Source organism: Leptinotarsa decemlineata, unplaced genomic scaffold, assembly GCF_025532065.1.
Source record: "Leptinotarsa decemlineata unplaced genomic scaffold, Ldec_3_MD MMD2_P_RNA_scaffold_5, whole genome shotgun sequence".
NCBI lineage: Eukaryota > Metazoa > Arthropoda > Insecta > Coleoptera > Chrysomelidae > Leptinotarsa > Leptinotarsa decemlineata.
The window spans coordinates 17,837,500-17,854,644 of NW_027412532.1; the positions used below are offsets into that span (position 1 = coordinate 17,837,500).

A 17,145-nucleotide genomic window follows, 5' to 3' on the forward strand; every position below is an offset into this window, starting at 1 on the left:
TTCATTTTCTTAGGTGTTATAGTATTTTGTAATTTATTCTTTCAATTGGTTTTCTCTGTGAATATTGTCAATAATGAATAATTCTTATTTGTCTAGAGAAATCATGAATTATAACTCAAAAATAATAAATTTCGTAAATATTCAAGTGTACGACCCTTAAAACGGCGTGTTTCTTTTGGAAAAACGAACTTACTCTTTCACATTTATCGAAAAGATATTAGTTGGTGGTTATCGATCCAAAAAAATTAATTGAATTTGTACCTCTTCATGACTACTTGTCTCAAATTTTGATTCTGGGTCTCCTCTCTAATGATACTACCCTCACCAAGGTGGTATCATCATCCGATGAAGGCAACTTGGTTGGAGAAGAACTTGTCGAAGAAAAGTGTTACAATTCAGATGGGTAGTAACAAAGTGTATTTGTTACTACTTCATCAAAGGTATCAATTGCAACCTTTAGTATTAATAATTTATATTATTTTCACATGTGCTGTTTGAACTGTAGTGTCGGTATGATACACTGATTCATTTCCTGAAATTTCTATGTAAATTTTCACCCATCAAGTTTTTGCACGTTGTTGTTAATGTCTTCGACTTTGCATCAGGCAAGATGGCTTCAATGGAAAAATCCCTATAATCTTCAAACAATGGAGATTTCTCGAGGTTTTCCACAGTTCCGACAAAATTTCTAATTTGAGTACTCTAAAAGAAGATAGAAAATATAATGGTTGTAGAGAGCTTGACAATTTTTTTTCAAAACTGCTCGATTCGCTATTGTTGTTCTCAATACTTTTCTCTAGGGAAACTGTAGTCCTGTTCACCAATTTTTTTCGCCGGAATTTTTTTTTATTAAGAAGCAGGTATCGTCTTTTGAGTGGAATGTATGCAGGCCAAAAATGATTACAGAAAACATTCGCCTCATTGATATTAGCAAAAATCTTTGTATTGTTTCCACTTGAATGAAAACAAATTTTGAACGTTAGCGCTCATGTAACGAGCCACATTTTCAGTGGTTTTGACATATTCTAATTCCCACACCTCTATCAACAGATTCTTGGTTATGTGGGCTCCTCTTAAGGACTGATCTTCCCGACCACGAAACAGTTGTTCTTTCGAAGATCCAAGAATTTCAAATGCCTCCCTTCAATATTAATAGAGTTATCCTATCAGTGCTTCAGCAGTACTAACAGAAGATGTCTCAAGAATCGGCTGAGCCACTGCCTTGAAAACCAAAGAATATTTTCATAAAATTTTTGGCAAGAAATCGCCAAATCAAGTAAGTTGCAGTGAAATAAAGTTACAGAAGAGAACGGACTTGCCGCAGGTTCAATACACCCAGTGGTTGTCATGACAGAATTAGAGTTACCGGAATCTTGAAAAAAAATTGCAATTCATTAGTTCAGACTTCCATTGTCTAATGTGATTTAAAATCCCTGGAAAAATCGAGAGCCTCGCAGAGCATCTTTGGATTCATCAACATAACATTAAGTGGTCCCATGCTGAGATTATCCACAGGGAGGAACACTGGTTCAAGAGGAAAATCGAAGAAACCGCATATTTGTTGTCCAACAACGCATTCAGCTAAGCTAGCGTAAGAATACGTAACATATGGAAACCCACAATCAAGCAGAATACGGCCGTTCCCGCCAAACGGTCAGCTTCCGCTAAACTGGTGAAGCGGTGAGAGGGAAGAGGGGATGACCTATAAATACTCATCTCTAGGAGAAATGAGTCCAGTCATCACCTAGGACGATTGTGGATACTAACAATCGAAATGTCGTGAAGTAACTTGGCTTGATTTTTTTTTTATTTTTGATTTTTCAATTTTTGCTTGTATTTTATTTTATTGTAATTTCACTTCAGAGTTTTCTTTGCTCAATACTTCTTTTCAGCTATTCATTTGATTTTTTTTTATTCTTTCAGGGATTTCAAATAATTTTATATCATATTAGACAATAGAAGTCCGAACTGATGAAATTCACCATGTAACATTTGTAACATTGTCAACCATCTCTGAACAAACATTATTTTCTCCTGTGGTTTTGATAAAAATTGACTACACTGTACAATAATCAAACTCAATTTCATTTCAGTGGTTATACAACCAAACACTTTTACAAATACTTCAAACTAATATTCAAATGTCTATCATTTTATTTGAATTTATTCCGCACCGCACTGTCACTTGACTTCCCGATTGGGGTGTGACGTTTATATTTGTAAATCGTATTCTCTCGAAGCTAATAGGGAGTTTGTTAGAAGCGACGCGGCAACTAATCGCGAAACGCACGCTTAGCGCGATTTTGGCCACGTCACGTACAACAGTTGAATAAATATGACTACTCTGCTCCCCACATAGATAAACAGTTGACAACTATTCTTTGAAATTTTAATGGAATTTCATTTGGAACCTAGACACCAATGGGTCATCAAATAAATGAATTTGAACTATTTGTTGAAGCAAGCAAACTAATCATATCAAATCCGATGTATCTCGATATTTGAAATCGAATGGTAACTTCATTAATATATGATCATATTGAAAACTTATGAAAATTTATGTGTGAGTATTCATCATTAGTGTCAGTTGTCATATGCAATCGATGTCTTAATTAAAATTATATTTGCTTTTGAAACTTATTTTTATTGTCTTCATTTTCCATCTAGCTTTATCAATATTCAGTTCAATTACTGGTTTGTTTTGAATAAACCCGGTATAGCTCCATATCGTCTCTTACGGTGTTCAATAAACATTTAATAAGTTGTGTATTACAGTGCAACTTATGAGTGATATTTATTTCATGTTTTGTGAAGAATTTGAAGTTTGCATTGTTGTTAAATTTTCAAAATCACTCATTCAAGTCCTACTACCAGGCCTCCCAGCCTGTGGAAATTGCCACCTGTTCTCGTAAAACTAATTTCACTGCGGTATATTGGAAATTAATCTCTCGATAACCAATTTCATAATCAATTCGTTTACTCCGTGAACGTGTGATAGAATTGATGAAATTGGAATTGCATTCTTTTTATTAAAGCGTATCCATTTTTGAAACGGTTTAATTATTGCATCAACATTAGTGATGACTGAGTTATATTTAAACAACAAATATACTTGGATTATTCGAACAATTGGTTACACTTTTTCTTCAGTTACCTTCTTGAACAAATACATTGATTTTCACTATTTCAGCATAGACCTAGAAAAGAAAAGGGAATTGAATTAACGCCAAACAAGAAATATGCATATGAATATTGAACCGCCTCATTTTCTTATATCCCGCCATCGTTCATTCTTCTTGGTTATGTAATTTTTATGAATTCAGTATATCTTTAAACTAGGACCATTATCAAAATATATCAATATATAGTGTGACCCATTTTTAATGGAAACACCCCCCTAAAATTTGAAGTTGTAAACCGATTTTAATAATTTTTTTTGAAATGTCAAGTACTGAAAGGTCTACATTGGGACAACATTTGAAATGTTTATTAAAGTTTCAGGGCATACTACGATATTTTTTTCTTAGTCGAAAATCGGGATTTTTATTGAAAAAATCACTTCGCCACTGGATTCAGAGTGCCTCTAAACAGGTGTAACCAAAATTTCATGAAAAAATATTCATTATAAACAAAGTTATGACAACTCAAAAATTCGAAAACTCACACAGCTAACAGTTACAAAAAACAGCCTATATCAACAGATATAGCCATGAGAATATTTTTTTATGATTTCAACAATAAAGTGCCGCCAGATGAAAAAAAAATAAATAGTGTAAATATTTTTAATGAAAATAACGGAATTACATTCGAGTTTTCACGCAAATTAACTAAAACTAAGACCTAATATTCCAATTTAAATCTTAGTTGCCATGGAAATTATATTACCACAGTTTGACACTTGTGAAAGATTCAAGTGTACTATTGTCAACAATATTCACCTTACAGTTCTTCGAATTATTTTGTGTCATGCATAGCTGCAAGATTGAGCGTAAGAGAGAAAACTGAAATTGTACGCCTTTCGGGAAATGACGTTAGAAGTGCAAGAGAGGTTTGTAGATTATTTAATGAGATACATCCAGATCGTACTCGTATTAGCTGCGGTACGGTAAATAAAATAAATAAAATATTCAATTAAACTGGTGCAGTATCAAAAATAATGTTAAAAAGTGATCCTGTACAAAGACGAAACATGAATGACAGGAAAGATCAAATCATTTTAGATTATTTCGGAAAAAATCCTAATGCCAGTATAAGGAATGCCACTTTAGGTGCCATTCCTTATACTAGAAGGTTTCTAGAATTTTTGAACACAGAGTTTTGGGATGCTATTCACGAGCTGCCAATCAATGAACGATCAAATTTAATTGTCCAGTTAGATGGGTGTTCAGTTCATTATGCCAGAGCTGTGGTGCAATGGCTTAACGAACATTTTCCAAACCGATGGATAGGCCGTGGTAGTCCGTTTATAGAGTGGCCACCCAGATCTCCAGACCTCATCACAGTTTTGGACTTTTTTCTCTGGGGATTTCTCACACAAAAGGTTCACAAAAACCGCTCAAGAGATAAAAATGAACTTTGTGCAAGAATTCTACAGGTTTGTACAGATATTAGCCCTCAAGAACTAAGGAACGTAATCAGAAACATTCGTGAGCGCTACGACACATGTATCGAAATACATGGTGGATTAGTAGAGGCTACTAGAATGTGAGTTAGAATTAATTATTGTACTGAATCGAAACATTTCAATAATTAGTTATTAGTTACGTTTATTAAAATTTTTTGCAATTGTGTGAAAGTAATTCCGTTATTTTCATTAAAAATATTTACGCTATTTGTTTTTTTTTCATCTGGCGGCACTTTATTGTTGAAATCATGAAAAAATGATATATTGTGACTGTTAGCAGTGTGAGTTTTCGAATTTTTGAGTTTTCATAACTTTGTTAATAATGAATATTTTTTCATGAAATTTTGGTCACATCTGTTTAGGTTTAGAGGCACTCTGAATCCAGTGGCGTAGTGATTTTTCCAATAAAAAATCGCTAATAAAAAATCCCGATTTTCGACTGAGAAAAAATATTGTAGTAGTATGCCCTGAAACTTTAATGAACATTTCAAATTTTGTCCCAAGGTAGACCTTTTAGTACTTGACATTTAAAAAAAATTATTAAAATCGATTTACAACTTCAAATTTCAGGGGGGTCAGGGGGTCGCATTTTTTATTTTCACATTGTCAGACTACAAGGCATTCAGCCTTTTATAGAGTCTTTAGTCGAATACAGTTTATCGTTTATGAAAGGTCAAAAAGTAATATATCCAGTCTATTAGTCTGAGTCTTTTTGATTAAATCTTTTTTCAATAGAACGAAAAAAAATCTGTAACACTTGCTAATTTCTCTCTCTCTCTCTCTATCTAATTTGGATAGTCGTTGCTTCCTATCTTCAAGCGCATATGACCAATGTTCTCTTGTCGGTTGACAGGAGCTTCGTCAGGGGACGCAGCGGTCTTGCACGAAGCAATGCTGCCACCCATTTTTTTTCCAACCTTTTTTTCATTATAAAAGCAATTCTTTGGATGATAAAAACAATTTGGTTTTCATGGAGTCACCTCCTGCTTGGGAGACCTTTTGTTTTTTTTCACATATACGGCCCCCTTTACGTGGTAATCAGAACCACCCCGACCTAGATACCGGCGTGAATTAAAGGGGCCCTTTATTAATCACTTTCTTTTTATGACACTCACTCATTTATGTAATTAACATAATGGACTAGCACAACCCAAAAACGGAGCTCCACGATAGCACATGGCATCCGCGTACCTTCTTTGTGGACGAACATTATCAGCACGGCCACCACGGAACTCCCACTTGCTAATTTAGACTGAACTAACATTATTATTTTATTAAATAACTTCACGGTTGCATCCTGTAAAACCGATTATCGTTGAATTTGAGCCATAATTCATATAACGATGGAAGCATCTCAAACTGTTATCATGTGTATTCATCTATTCCTCTAGAATCATTCGAAATCAATATTCGTGTTTCTGTTATTGGACTGGTTTTTCTACTTTCCGTATTGGCAAATTCATTCAAGTTACCTTGTCCTGGATAACCAATTCTGTTTGATTCTAACCTGACCATATTGGAAGTATCTGATCATTATTGAAAGTCAGTCTTTCTACTTGGAGGAGTAAACGTCTGAAGTTATTTGACTGCTGAAAACCAAACCATTTGTTTTCATGATCCCTTAATAGTTCACATATCTTCTGCAACTTGGAGATGGTACAACCAGAAAGCATCTCATCATCTGATCCCAAAATTAATAGTTCTTCTATCCAATTTATTTTTGCAGTATATACACCAGGTTGACTGTAGAAGTGACATCACAAACTTTTGCACTACTCCCAGTTGTTTTCTAATTTCCTTTCTCTGGTTTTGATATTTAGGTAGCTAACCAAAGAGTTGATCTGACAGTAATTGAATATTCCTTTAGGTTATACATGTGGATGGATTATAATCAGTTGTTTCAGGGACAAATCTTCTGCATCGTTTCCTTATAACATTCTGTTATCGTATCTACTTATTAATGAAATGCAGTTTTTACTTGTTTCGTTCACTTCTAATGTTTATATAAATATTATCGGTGTTTTGATTCGTACTTCCTTCTTTCCAAATCGGAATTTAGTTCTAAATATCCTTTCGAATAACGCATCTGCTACTATTTCAGCTTCCTCATTAAGAGCTGTTGCTTTTCCCAAAAAGCTTCCTCATAGAAGTTATCTAAGAAGCATAAAATTGTACCATTTCCACCATTTCTCAACCTTAAAGCAACAGTCATTCTTTTTCACCACTGTGGAGGACCTGTTCCTCGAAATATGTTCTAAAAATAAAGTTAATATTCAAATTTCGCGCGTAACGTACATTTGGTACGCTCGTCTGGAACATATTTTTACAGTTTCATCTGTTTAGCATGCTTAGTTTTTTGATGAGAGGCATAAAAATTACAAGTGTTTTGCGTGTTCGGCGACTATCTGCTATCAAAAAAAATGGATAAAAAAATTTGTATCAAATTTTATGTAAAAATGTTGAAATGTTGACAGTGGCATGAGGTAATTGCAGGTAGGTTCTTTGTATAGTGTTAATCAGGATCAAGAAAGAGAATCAGGAATTTCCACCCCATAGGGGGTGACATTTGTGTATTGAATTTTGTCATTTTTGAAGTTGTAAACCTGAAGTTTTGGGTTAATGAAAGATATTGTAACTATTTGTTCAAAATGGTCCGTCATGAAACTTAATGTGACAAACCAAATTCTTCGCGGGCGAAGCCGTGGGTAACAACTAGTTAAACTAATACAAGCGATCGGTGTTCGGCGATTTTCTGCAATCAAAAAAACTGGATCAAGGAATTTGCATGGAATTTTCTGTAAAAAAATAGAATTTAGTGCTCAAAATTCCTTAAAATATTGACAGTGACATACTGTGATTGTACTCTGAGTCAGAAACATGTTTACAATTGGTACGAGCATTTCACAAAAAATCGAGAAGTTATGAAAGATACTCACCCTGAACGTCTCAGCATATCAATAACCGATGAGAATGTTGAGAAAGTGAAGAAATTGTTGTGGAGAATCGTCGAATTACTATTAGAAAAGTTGCTAAGGATATCGATATCAGTTGGCTCAAGCCATGCAATTTTTTCGGAAATTATGGGTGTGAGCCATGTGGCAGCGAAATTTGCTCCAATATTGCTGCCTTTTGTCCAGAAAACCAATAGCGTTTTGCTACGAATGAAGAGATAAAAATCGAATCGCTGAGAAAGCTCAGGGACATACCAGAAAGTGCATATCGGAAATATTTTGAGGATTGGAAATAACGCTAGCACCAGTGTCTCATATATCTGAGGGAGACTACTTTGAGGAAGACAAAATAGAAATAGATCAATACATAGATATTTTTTGAGAAAAATGAAAATTCACCTTTTTCTTAACAGACCTCGTATACGTGAAACATTTTTTCTCGATAAAATTGATGAAAAATTCATGAAAATATTCAACGCTTCCATTAACATTTTGGACTATTTCTTTTCATTCTCCAAACATGATTTTTTTATAAAAATCGATTCGATATCAAAAATTATAGTTTTCCCAATGACATACTTTGATGAAATGAATAAAAATAAAATAACTAGTGGAAATTAGAAAAACCTGTTTTTATTCATTTCATGAGATTCTACAAAATAAATCAGTCACATTACATCAATCACACACATTATTGACATACGTCAAGAAAATGGAAATGTCATAACATCAGTCTGTATATCTGAACCTAGAGACAATTCTTTCCAATTTACTAGATAGTATCGGAATGAGACTGTTACAAACTGCTTACAGGATATCATTGGCTTCTCTTTGCGATCGTCATAAATTCTCATGATCAGTACTTAGTTTGCTCAATAACTACAGTGAATGTGACGTTTCAGGTTCCTGAAGCTCCAATTTTATCAAGCCATTCTGAAAAAAATCTTTTTCAAGTTATATATTTTCCACAACCAACTTCGATATCAAAAGTATGATCGGAGATAATTCAAACTCCGTCCCTGTCTCTTCTCGTGCTTTGCACGTGCTCTGAATTGGATTATCAATATGAGAAGCGGTGCCGGTGGCGCAAAAATCGAAGTACGGTCACTGTACTAACGGCTAACTGTTCAACAAAGTTGCAAGCAGGAAGAAGGCGAACAGGAAACCTTCTCACAACTCGTATCTTTCCAATTATATAATGTATATAACAAGGTCATTGAAACATAGGATGTTTCTCTGATATCACAAGACCCGACTATTTTTGAATCTGTTGAGTTCATAGAATTCTTGTGTGATCTCTGAACAATAAAAAAAACATCAGTTTTGTACGGAAGTGTAAAACAACTACATATCAAAATATCTCTGATTGTGTCGAGGAGAAATATGAACTAGGAAAATAAATATTTCGAATATAAGAGTCAAAACATTCACATTCTTCAAAGTCCCTACACAATAAGATCTTGCGATTTTTGTCGGAATGACACTACTATCCTGGATAATACCAAAAAGGACTTCGAATTATATCCAACAGACAGATGAAAACGTTTTTGTTTCTGAAGAAGCAGAACATACTTGAAATCAATCCAGTGATCAGCAATAGATTAGTTTTAGAGTACTCAGTGTGTCCGGGACTCGACAGACTCGTTCGACGATTCCCCGCATGTATAAAACTTCCATCTAAGACAGGCTATGTTTCAACTACAGAAAAATGTTTGTTCACACAATACTCTCTTGCTGAGATCTGTACTATACTGAAGAAGACTAATATTCCGAAACCAGTTTGTAGGTATCACTCATGTTACATTGCTGGTCGAAAGAGAATTATCTGCAAATATTTTTTTCTGTAAGGAAACTTGCACAAATGTGTGTGGGATATAATTCAATGTCTATTATTGATATTAGCCGTGGTTTTCCGGCAGGTATTCGCCAGTTGCTAGTGTGTAGATAAGTCGGAAGAGATGCATGTTCGAATTTCCTATTTTGAATTTTTTTTTCATAAACACTTGATGCACCAGTCAATCTAATAATACACTGATGATCTTCAAACATGACTCAACCTCTGACGGAAGAACCAAACTCTTACAAAGGTTCGAAATAGATGAACACTTCAATCCAACAGACCACTATTATAATCTTCATACAGTCATTGTTCACTGTGGTTCTGGCGTTGAATCTGGTCATCATTACGCCTTGGTCAAAGACGAAACGGACTGGTTTATGTTTGACGATAGTTGTATCACTAAGTGTTCTGGCGATGTCTTGAATATATTGGAGCCTCTGGAGACACTCTACATTTTGTTTTATGAAAGAGAGTACATTGGCAGATCAAGATCTTGCCACTGGAATCAATAAATTCGCCCCGGAGCGCCAATGAATTTTTGTTGTTGTTTTATAATTTTATGATTTTTATTTTGGAACTGTTATTTCAGTGAATAATTCAAACTTCAAAATGGAATCATTTTAAAACGAAAAAAAAAATGAGGCGATTCTGCACTCATCAGTTTTGTTTTGATGAATAATGATAATGTTGAATGACTAAATTCATCTCGACAGTGCTGATCCATCTGACTTGACTATATAATTTATTGAAAATATACAGTCAAGGGCGTAAATTTCAATCCTTGAGGATAAAATACCGCGATACCGTACTATTTTCCCAAATAGCACTGATTTGCAGAAAAAATGTAATTTCGTTCTACTTACCCTTCACTTCAAAGTTCCCCAATATCGAGCATTGATTTTACCCTGGGGTGGATAATACCCCTTTTCGAGAGTGGAAAATGTTCCATTAAAAATAAATCCGGGAGTGAATGAATTCATTTATTTTAGGCAACTTTTGTTTCATAACGTTTTTCTGAAAAGTATTTGCGAGTGAGAGTGTCAGTTTTCATCCAATAAACCAGTGTTTAAAAAAAATTAGTAAATATTTCATCAAAAGAATATTTACAGTAGCTTGTGAATAAACAACAAGAATGACAACTTTATACTATCTGTAGAAACAATACACACAGAGGAATAGCTTGCTCATTCGTCAGATGACAAAATTGAAGGTTCTTAGTGAAGTAACCAGAATACAACGAATTTTTCTAGGAAAATTATTTGTTTGTAGAACCAATATATTATTTGTAAACCCTATTGAAACGGGGTAATGGCTTCTAGCTTGATTTTCACTCATTAAATGCTAAGTTACAGAGTGAGGTATCAAAAAAATAATGCATTTTATGAGGAAAATTAGTCGAGGAAGATTAATTCCATCTGAACCCAGGGGCGCCCCCCTGGGTTCAAAAGGTCGCGTTTACATAAGAAAATTATCTATCAGGCTTTCTTTTTCCGTACCGCTATATTCTCAGTAGCTGACATTTTGTATGTAGATTCGTTTTATGTTGTAGATGTGCTATAATGAAGGATTTTTGAATATTCCGACTGGGGCACCAGCCGCTGGGGAAAAGGGGCGTTCATAAAATAAAGTTACCTTTTCATCACTGTTTCTCCGTACCGCTATATTTTCGGAGGTTGAAATTTTGTACGTCGGTTTTATTATGTTGTAGATGTGCAATGAAAATGGATTTTTGAATATTTCTACTGTGGCTCCCCCACTGGGGATAAATGGGCTGCGTTTACATATGAAAATCACCTTTTAGGCACTGTTTCTCCGTACCGCCATATTTGTAGAGGCTGAAATTTTGTATGTAGATTCGATGTATGTTGTGGATGTGCAATAAGAAAAGATTTTCAAATGTTCCAACTGAGACGCCAGCCGCGGGGAAAAGGCGCGTTTATAAAATAAAGTTACCTTTTCATCACTGTTTTTCCATACCGGTATATTTTCGGAGGCTGAAATTTTGTATGTAGGTAGGTTTGTTTTAATAGATGTGCAATAACAAAGGATTTTTGAATATTCCAACTGAAACGCAACCACTGGGGATGAAAGGGGCGCGTTTACATATGAAAATTACCTTTTCATCAGTGTTTCTCTGTACCGCTATATTTTCGGAGGCGGAAATTTTGTATGTAGATTCGTGTTATGTTGTATATATGCAATCAGAAGGAATTTTTGAATATACCAACTGGGGCGCCTCCCCTGGGAAAAAAAGAGGACGTTTACATATGAAGTTTCAAACTTATACAACTTATTGTGTATGTTTGAAAATGTCGGTATAGGACGAAACTGCAGTAACGTTAGTTACAAATAAAAGTGATAAACAACATAGAAAGTTTCTTTGAAGGTGATTGACAATGTTTCGTGATGAATTTCACTAGTTCGGACTTCCATTGTCTACTATATAAAATGATTTGAAATCCCTGAAACAAGTAAAAAAAAGAATTTGGACCCATCAACACAACATCGAGTGGTCCCAAGCTGAGATCTTGCACAGAGAGGAACATTGGTTCAGGAGAAAATTCAAGGAAGCCGCATACATGTTGTCCAACAACGTATTCAGCCAGGCCAGCGTAGATATACGAAACATATGGAAACCCATCATCAAACGAAAAATGACCAACTCCCGCCAAAACGGTCATCTCTCACGGAATCAGTGAAGCGGAAAATGGAAAGTAGAGAAAGTGAAAGTATTTCAACGACCTATAAAATAGTCATCTCTCGGAGGAATCAGTCCAGTCATCACCCGAAGACAATTGTAGATACCAACAATCGAAACGTCGTGAACTAACGTGACTTGGAATCTCTACATTTTTTTAATTTTTTTTATTATTTTCTTTTTTCATTCCTTTAATTTTTATTTATTCAATTATTATATTTCTACTTGTAGGTTATTTCACTATCATTTCATTTCAGGTTTATTGTTGCTTAATATAATTGTTATTTTCAACTATTCTTCTTTAATTCTTTTTTACTTGTTTCAGGGATTTCAAATCATTTTATATAGTAGACAATGGAAGTCCGAACTAGTGAAATAGAAAGTTTCATTTCTTTTTTCTTCATTATGATTTTCTACCACGTAGTAACGGCTACATCCATCAATTTATTCCAACTGAGGCGCCAGCCGTAGGGCAATAAGACGCGTTCATGTAATAAAGTTACCTTTTCATCACTATTTCTTCTTGCTCTCAAAGTTCCGGTGCGTGAATTTATGTTTAGTATCAGCATTGCACCCGTGTGGAGCCATGGCGGATCGATAGTCTCTTACAATGTGAAGACAATTTGGTTCTGGAAATTGATAATATGCCAATGAAAATTCATTTTTCAAGATATTCACAATGTGATCTCGAGTTTGAATTGAAAGGGGTATATTTTTAGAAAAAAATAAAGGTTTTGGCTTTCTGCTTCTCTATCTTCATACTAAAAAATGTGGGAATTTCGCAAAGAGAAGAAGAAAGCAAATAACTCCAGAATGAACGCTCTACGAATATGTGTAGATTATGCAAAGAAGTAACTTTCAGAAACTAACTGGCAGAGAAAGCCCTTTCGAAACAACTACTATCATATGAACATTGAATACATGGAAGAAAAATACTATCGAAATGACTACTTTCATATGAACATTCAATTATACAAAAAACACTGATTCCTATTAAGTTTGTACTCCCAACATTGGTTATGGAATTGAATCAGATATCATGCACAGGATTGCTACACAATGTAGTATATGAGAGAGGTGAAATTACACGAATGAATCATCGATTCTTACAATTCATATCGTCTCGTCTACCATAGTAGGGAATATCTTGGGATTTAGTTGGATGGAACCAACTATTTCTGTCGCATCAATTAATTTTTATTTCACAGTATCAAGTGTTTTCAGATTCTATAGAATCCTCAACAATTTCTCACATATAGTCAGTGGGCATACTTGAAGACTGGTAGTTGTTTTCTGATAGGTATTGGTCCATTAACCTACAGTGTACAGAGTTGAGACTGGCCTAAACGAATTGTTCTTTTGGATGATTTGATTCATAGCCAGTCTCCAAGTATGCCCACTGACTATATGTGAGAGGTTTATTTTCCTTATATGAGGAATTGGACAAATTTCGAATATGAAGTTGGTTATCTCGTTCACAGGCAGATGGGGCGATGACAAACCTGTTGTTTGTTGTCTGCTTCAGCCTAGTGCCTAGTTCGAGGAATTCGATTTTCAATTATCGGAAATCATCGACTTTATGTTGGTGATAGACACTACCTTGCACTGACGAGTGGCCAAATAGCCCGAAACCGGTCTGCAAGTGTGTTCCAATAATTGAAAATCTATTGCGGCAGTTGTATCGCCAACAGCATATGCAGGAAAAACTTCAGTGAAGAATCCTGCACTGACACCTGTCGGGTATCATCGAACACTCTTCGTGGTATTAGCCAGGGAAGTAGTCGTTTTCTGATGGGTGTCGGTCCATTAATCTATTGTGTATGGAGTTGAGGCTGGCATGAACGAATTGCTCTTTTAGATGATTTTCCTCAACAATTCCACTAATTACGGTAAAAAGTTTGGATAGTTGTTCGTCCAAAGTGAATAAATAATAATAAATTGAAATTATTTGTTTTTTCATTGTAAATTATAGGTACATGCATTTCATTTTGCCCAGCTATTCGAGTAAAAACGGAAGGGTCAGTCATTATTTTGGTTGTGTGAATCTGCCGACCTCGTCTTTAGAATGTCGTGACCACTGCTACTTTTATTGCACCATAGCTGATCATATCTCTTGATTTTACAGAGAACAGTTCTTTTATTTTCGTACACTCTAGTAGTCGGCCTGTTAACCTCGACAGATAAATCTAACTTTTGAAGGGGAAGAAAGAAGGAGACCAACAAAAACACAATGGATTGGCTGCGGTTTAAGGTAGACTACAGCAACGTGGGAATAGGAAGAGTGCATGAACTATATATTGTAGTGCGGATGATCGCCAGTGGCGTTACTAGAGTATAAAGTGATACTTCTGCTGAGAATCCAGATACCCACAGATTTCTAAAAAATATTCATTTTATTCAACGACAGTGTATCGATGAGATGCGGAAAAATGTTATATGTTGTTATGCAGCATTAAATGATTCGTAAATTTTTATATGACTGAATTCACCACCAATTCAGCTTGTTGATTTCTGATGACATCTAACTGGTTACAAAGAAGTTGATGAAATGTATGAGTATGTACCTATACACTTAGAGAAAACGGTACATTTTCCTTGTTGGAATGACTATCTCTTGATTTGCGGAGGCAAGGGCGCAGGTCCGTTCTTGATTTTTTTATAGAAATTCAATCATGAGTTCACTGAATTGAAAGCTCTCATTTGGACGCCATCCACAGAGGTTTCTAGAAATACCTTTTCAACACTTTCAAATGTAGACCAACTTTGTTATACCGGTATAGGAGACACTTATTAGGATTTTGCATTTCCAACCTTGAAATAAATTGATTAACAAAAAAAAATCTTAATCAGTGTTGGAAATAAATGGTCACTGTATAAATAAATCAGTGTCAATTGTTAGAATTTTCTAATCTTTCCAATGATTGCCTCGATAGGAATCATAACAAAATACAGGGTCTTGTACTACAGTTTAATACACTGAACCTTACAACTTCTGATAGAAAACCTATTACCAGAAACCATGAACGAAATTTGATGCTTTTATTTTACACTCCCTCAAAAATAGTTCTCTGATTCTTGCGATCAAGGACTCAAGTAGTCTCAAACTGAAGTCATACCTAAGGAGGAACACTGGTTTAGGATAAAATTCAAAGAAACCGCATATATGTTGTCCAATGTAAGCCTAGAGCCTAGCCTAGAGATACGCAACATATGGGAACCTCTAATTAGGCGGAACACGACCAACTCCCATGATCAGCTCCTGCTAAAACCGATGAGTCCAGTCATCACCCGAAGATTGTGGATACTAACAATCGTAACATCGTGAAGTAACTTGGCTTGGAATCTTCCAATTCATTCTTGTTAATGATTTTTTATTTTCATCGCATGTTAATAGTTAATTTTTTTTATTTTTTGATTGTTGCTTGTATTTTATTTCTTTTTTCAGCCAATACTTTAAATTTTTTTTTATAGATTTTTCTTCAGGGATTTCAAATCAATTTATATTGTATTATACGAAGGAAGTCGGAACTAATGAAATATACTTCACGGTGCGGCCAGACACGTCAAAGACGATCTCTTCCTTGTGTCCAATTAATTCCTGTTTTTAAGCTATCAGTGGTTCTTATAGTTTTATTGGTTCTTATGGTTTTCATGATCCGAAGATTTTGACGATTTAATGATTTTTTATGGTTTTCTGATCTTATGCAGAACTATAATACCAAAAAAAAAACAAAAAAAAACTGTCGTAAAAAATATCCTGATGCTTCTACGATTAGTTACAATTGATGAATTCAAAATATAATTTTACATAATCCACTTTCAAATTCATATATAAAAATACCCTAAAAGTTGGAAGTAGGAATTGCTGATATTCTGATGGATGATTTTCCAAAATTTTATGTAATCCAGTCAATCTAGACATTGCAAGGTATATGAATTTAGAACAAGCTGCAAACGCGTGTAATTGTTCAAAACATAGTTAAAAATGAAATTTTGAAATTCCGAATGATTGCGATGCCTGGCAAAAAATTTATTCGAAGTCAAAGGTCAAAAATCTCGAAAAAAATTGTTTTTTTTGCGATTTTCAGAAAACAGTAACTTTTATCATAAAATAACTTCAGATAACTTCATAAAATTCTCTACAAAAAATTTATCAATACTTTTTTTTCTTAGAGCCACCGTTTCTGAGATATGACGAGTCAAATAGTTGTAATCGTCATATATGCACACGTTTCCATCACGCCACCTATGAGCTAGTGTACTCAACGTGTTTTTTAACGTGGTTTCCCCAGTAGGCTTATTCCGCATGTCTGTTGTGATTCTGTCTAATTGAAAACTTGCATAATAAAATATAATAGGAAGGGTTGGAAATTATAAAAGCGTCATAACCTTCAGATACTTCTTCTTGTCGTTCTTCTTCTTGATCTTCTTCTTCTTCTTGATGCTCATCCTGGGTGTAGGTAAACTGCGTCAAGAGTGATGTATCGCTTGTTTCCTCGTTGGTATCAAATGAATCCTCCACTATTGGTGATTCAGCATTAGAACATGACTGGCCTTGACAATGTGTACATGCCAGAGAACACAACAGTCCAACTTTTTTACAACCACATTTAGCGCTACATCCCTTTTTACAATTGCAAAAAATTGTGTCCAGCAGTTTTTCCGGCGCAGGTGGGAGTAAAGTCTGAATAGGTTCTAATGCATTGTCTACCAACTTCCAACCCCAGTCTTTTGGGTCTAGCTGATAACCAAGCCACAATTGAACTTGGTAACATACCCGGAAAAGATGTTGATGAGCAGCAACTGAGGTTGGAGGAAGACAAGCTAATTGCACCTGTTTCTTATTTTTAGTGTATTTTACGAAACATGCATATCGATACTTATCTAAGCAGGTGGTTTTTTTCGGAGCTTTGTACATAGAAAGAAGAAACTGAATCCCGTTGGTGATAATTTCTTGTTGAGTCGAATTACTTTTTTTGAAAACTTCAGCACATTGAACTAAATCTTGTTTTTCAAACATTTTAAAGACTGT

The 17,145-nt window shown here is 34.8% G+C and overlaps 1 long non-coding RNA gene across 1 annotated transcript in view; it reads left to right on the top strand.

The window, feature by feature from the left end:
• The window catches only part of LOC141479991 (uncharacterized), a 489,980-nt gene that overhangs the window by 181,927 nt on the left and 290,908 nt on the right, over positions 1-17,145 (top strand). The window lies entirely within an intron of this gene.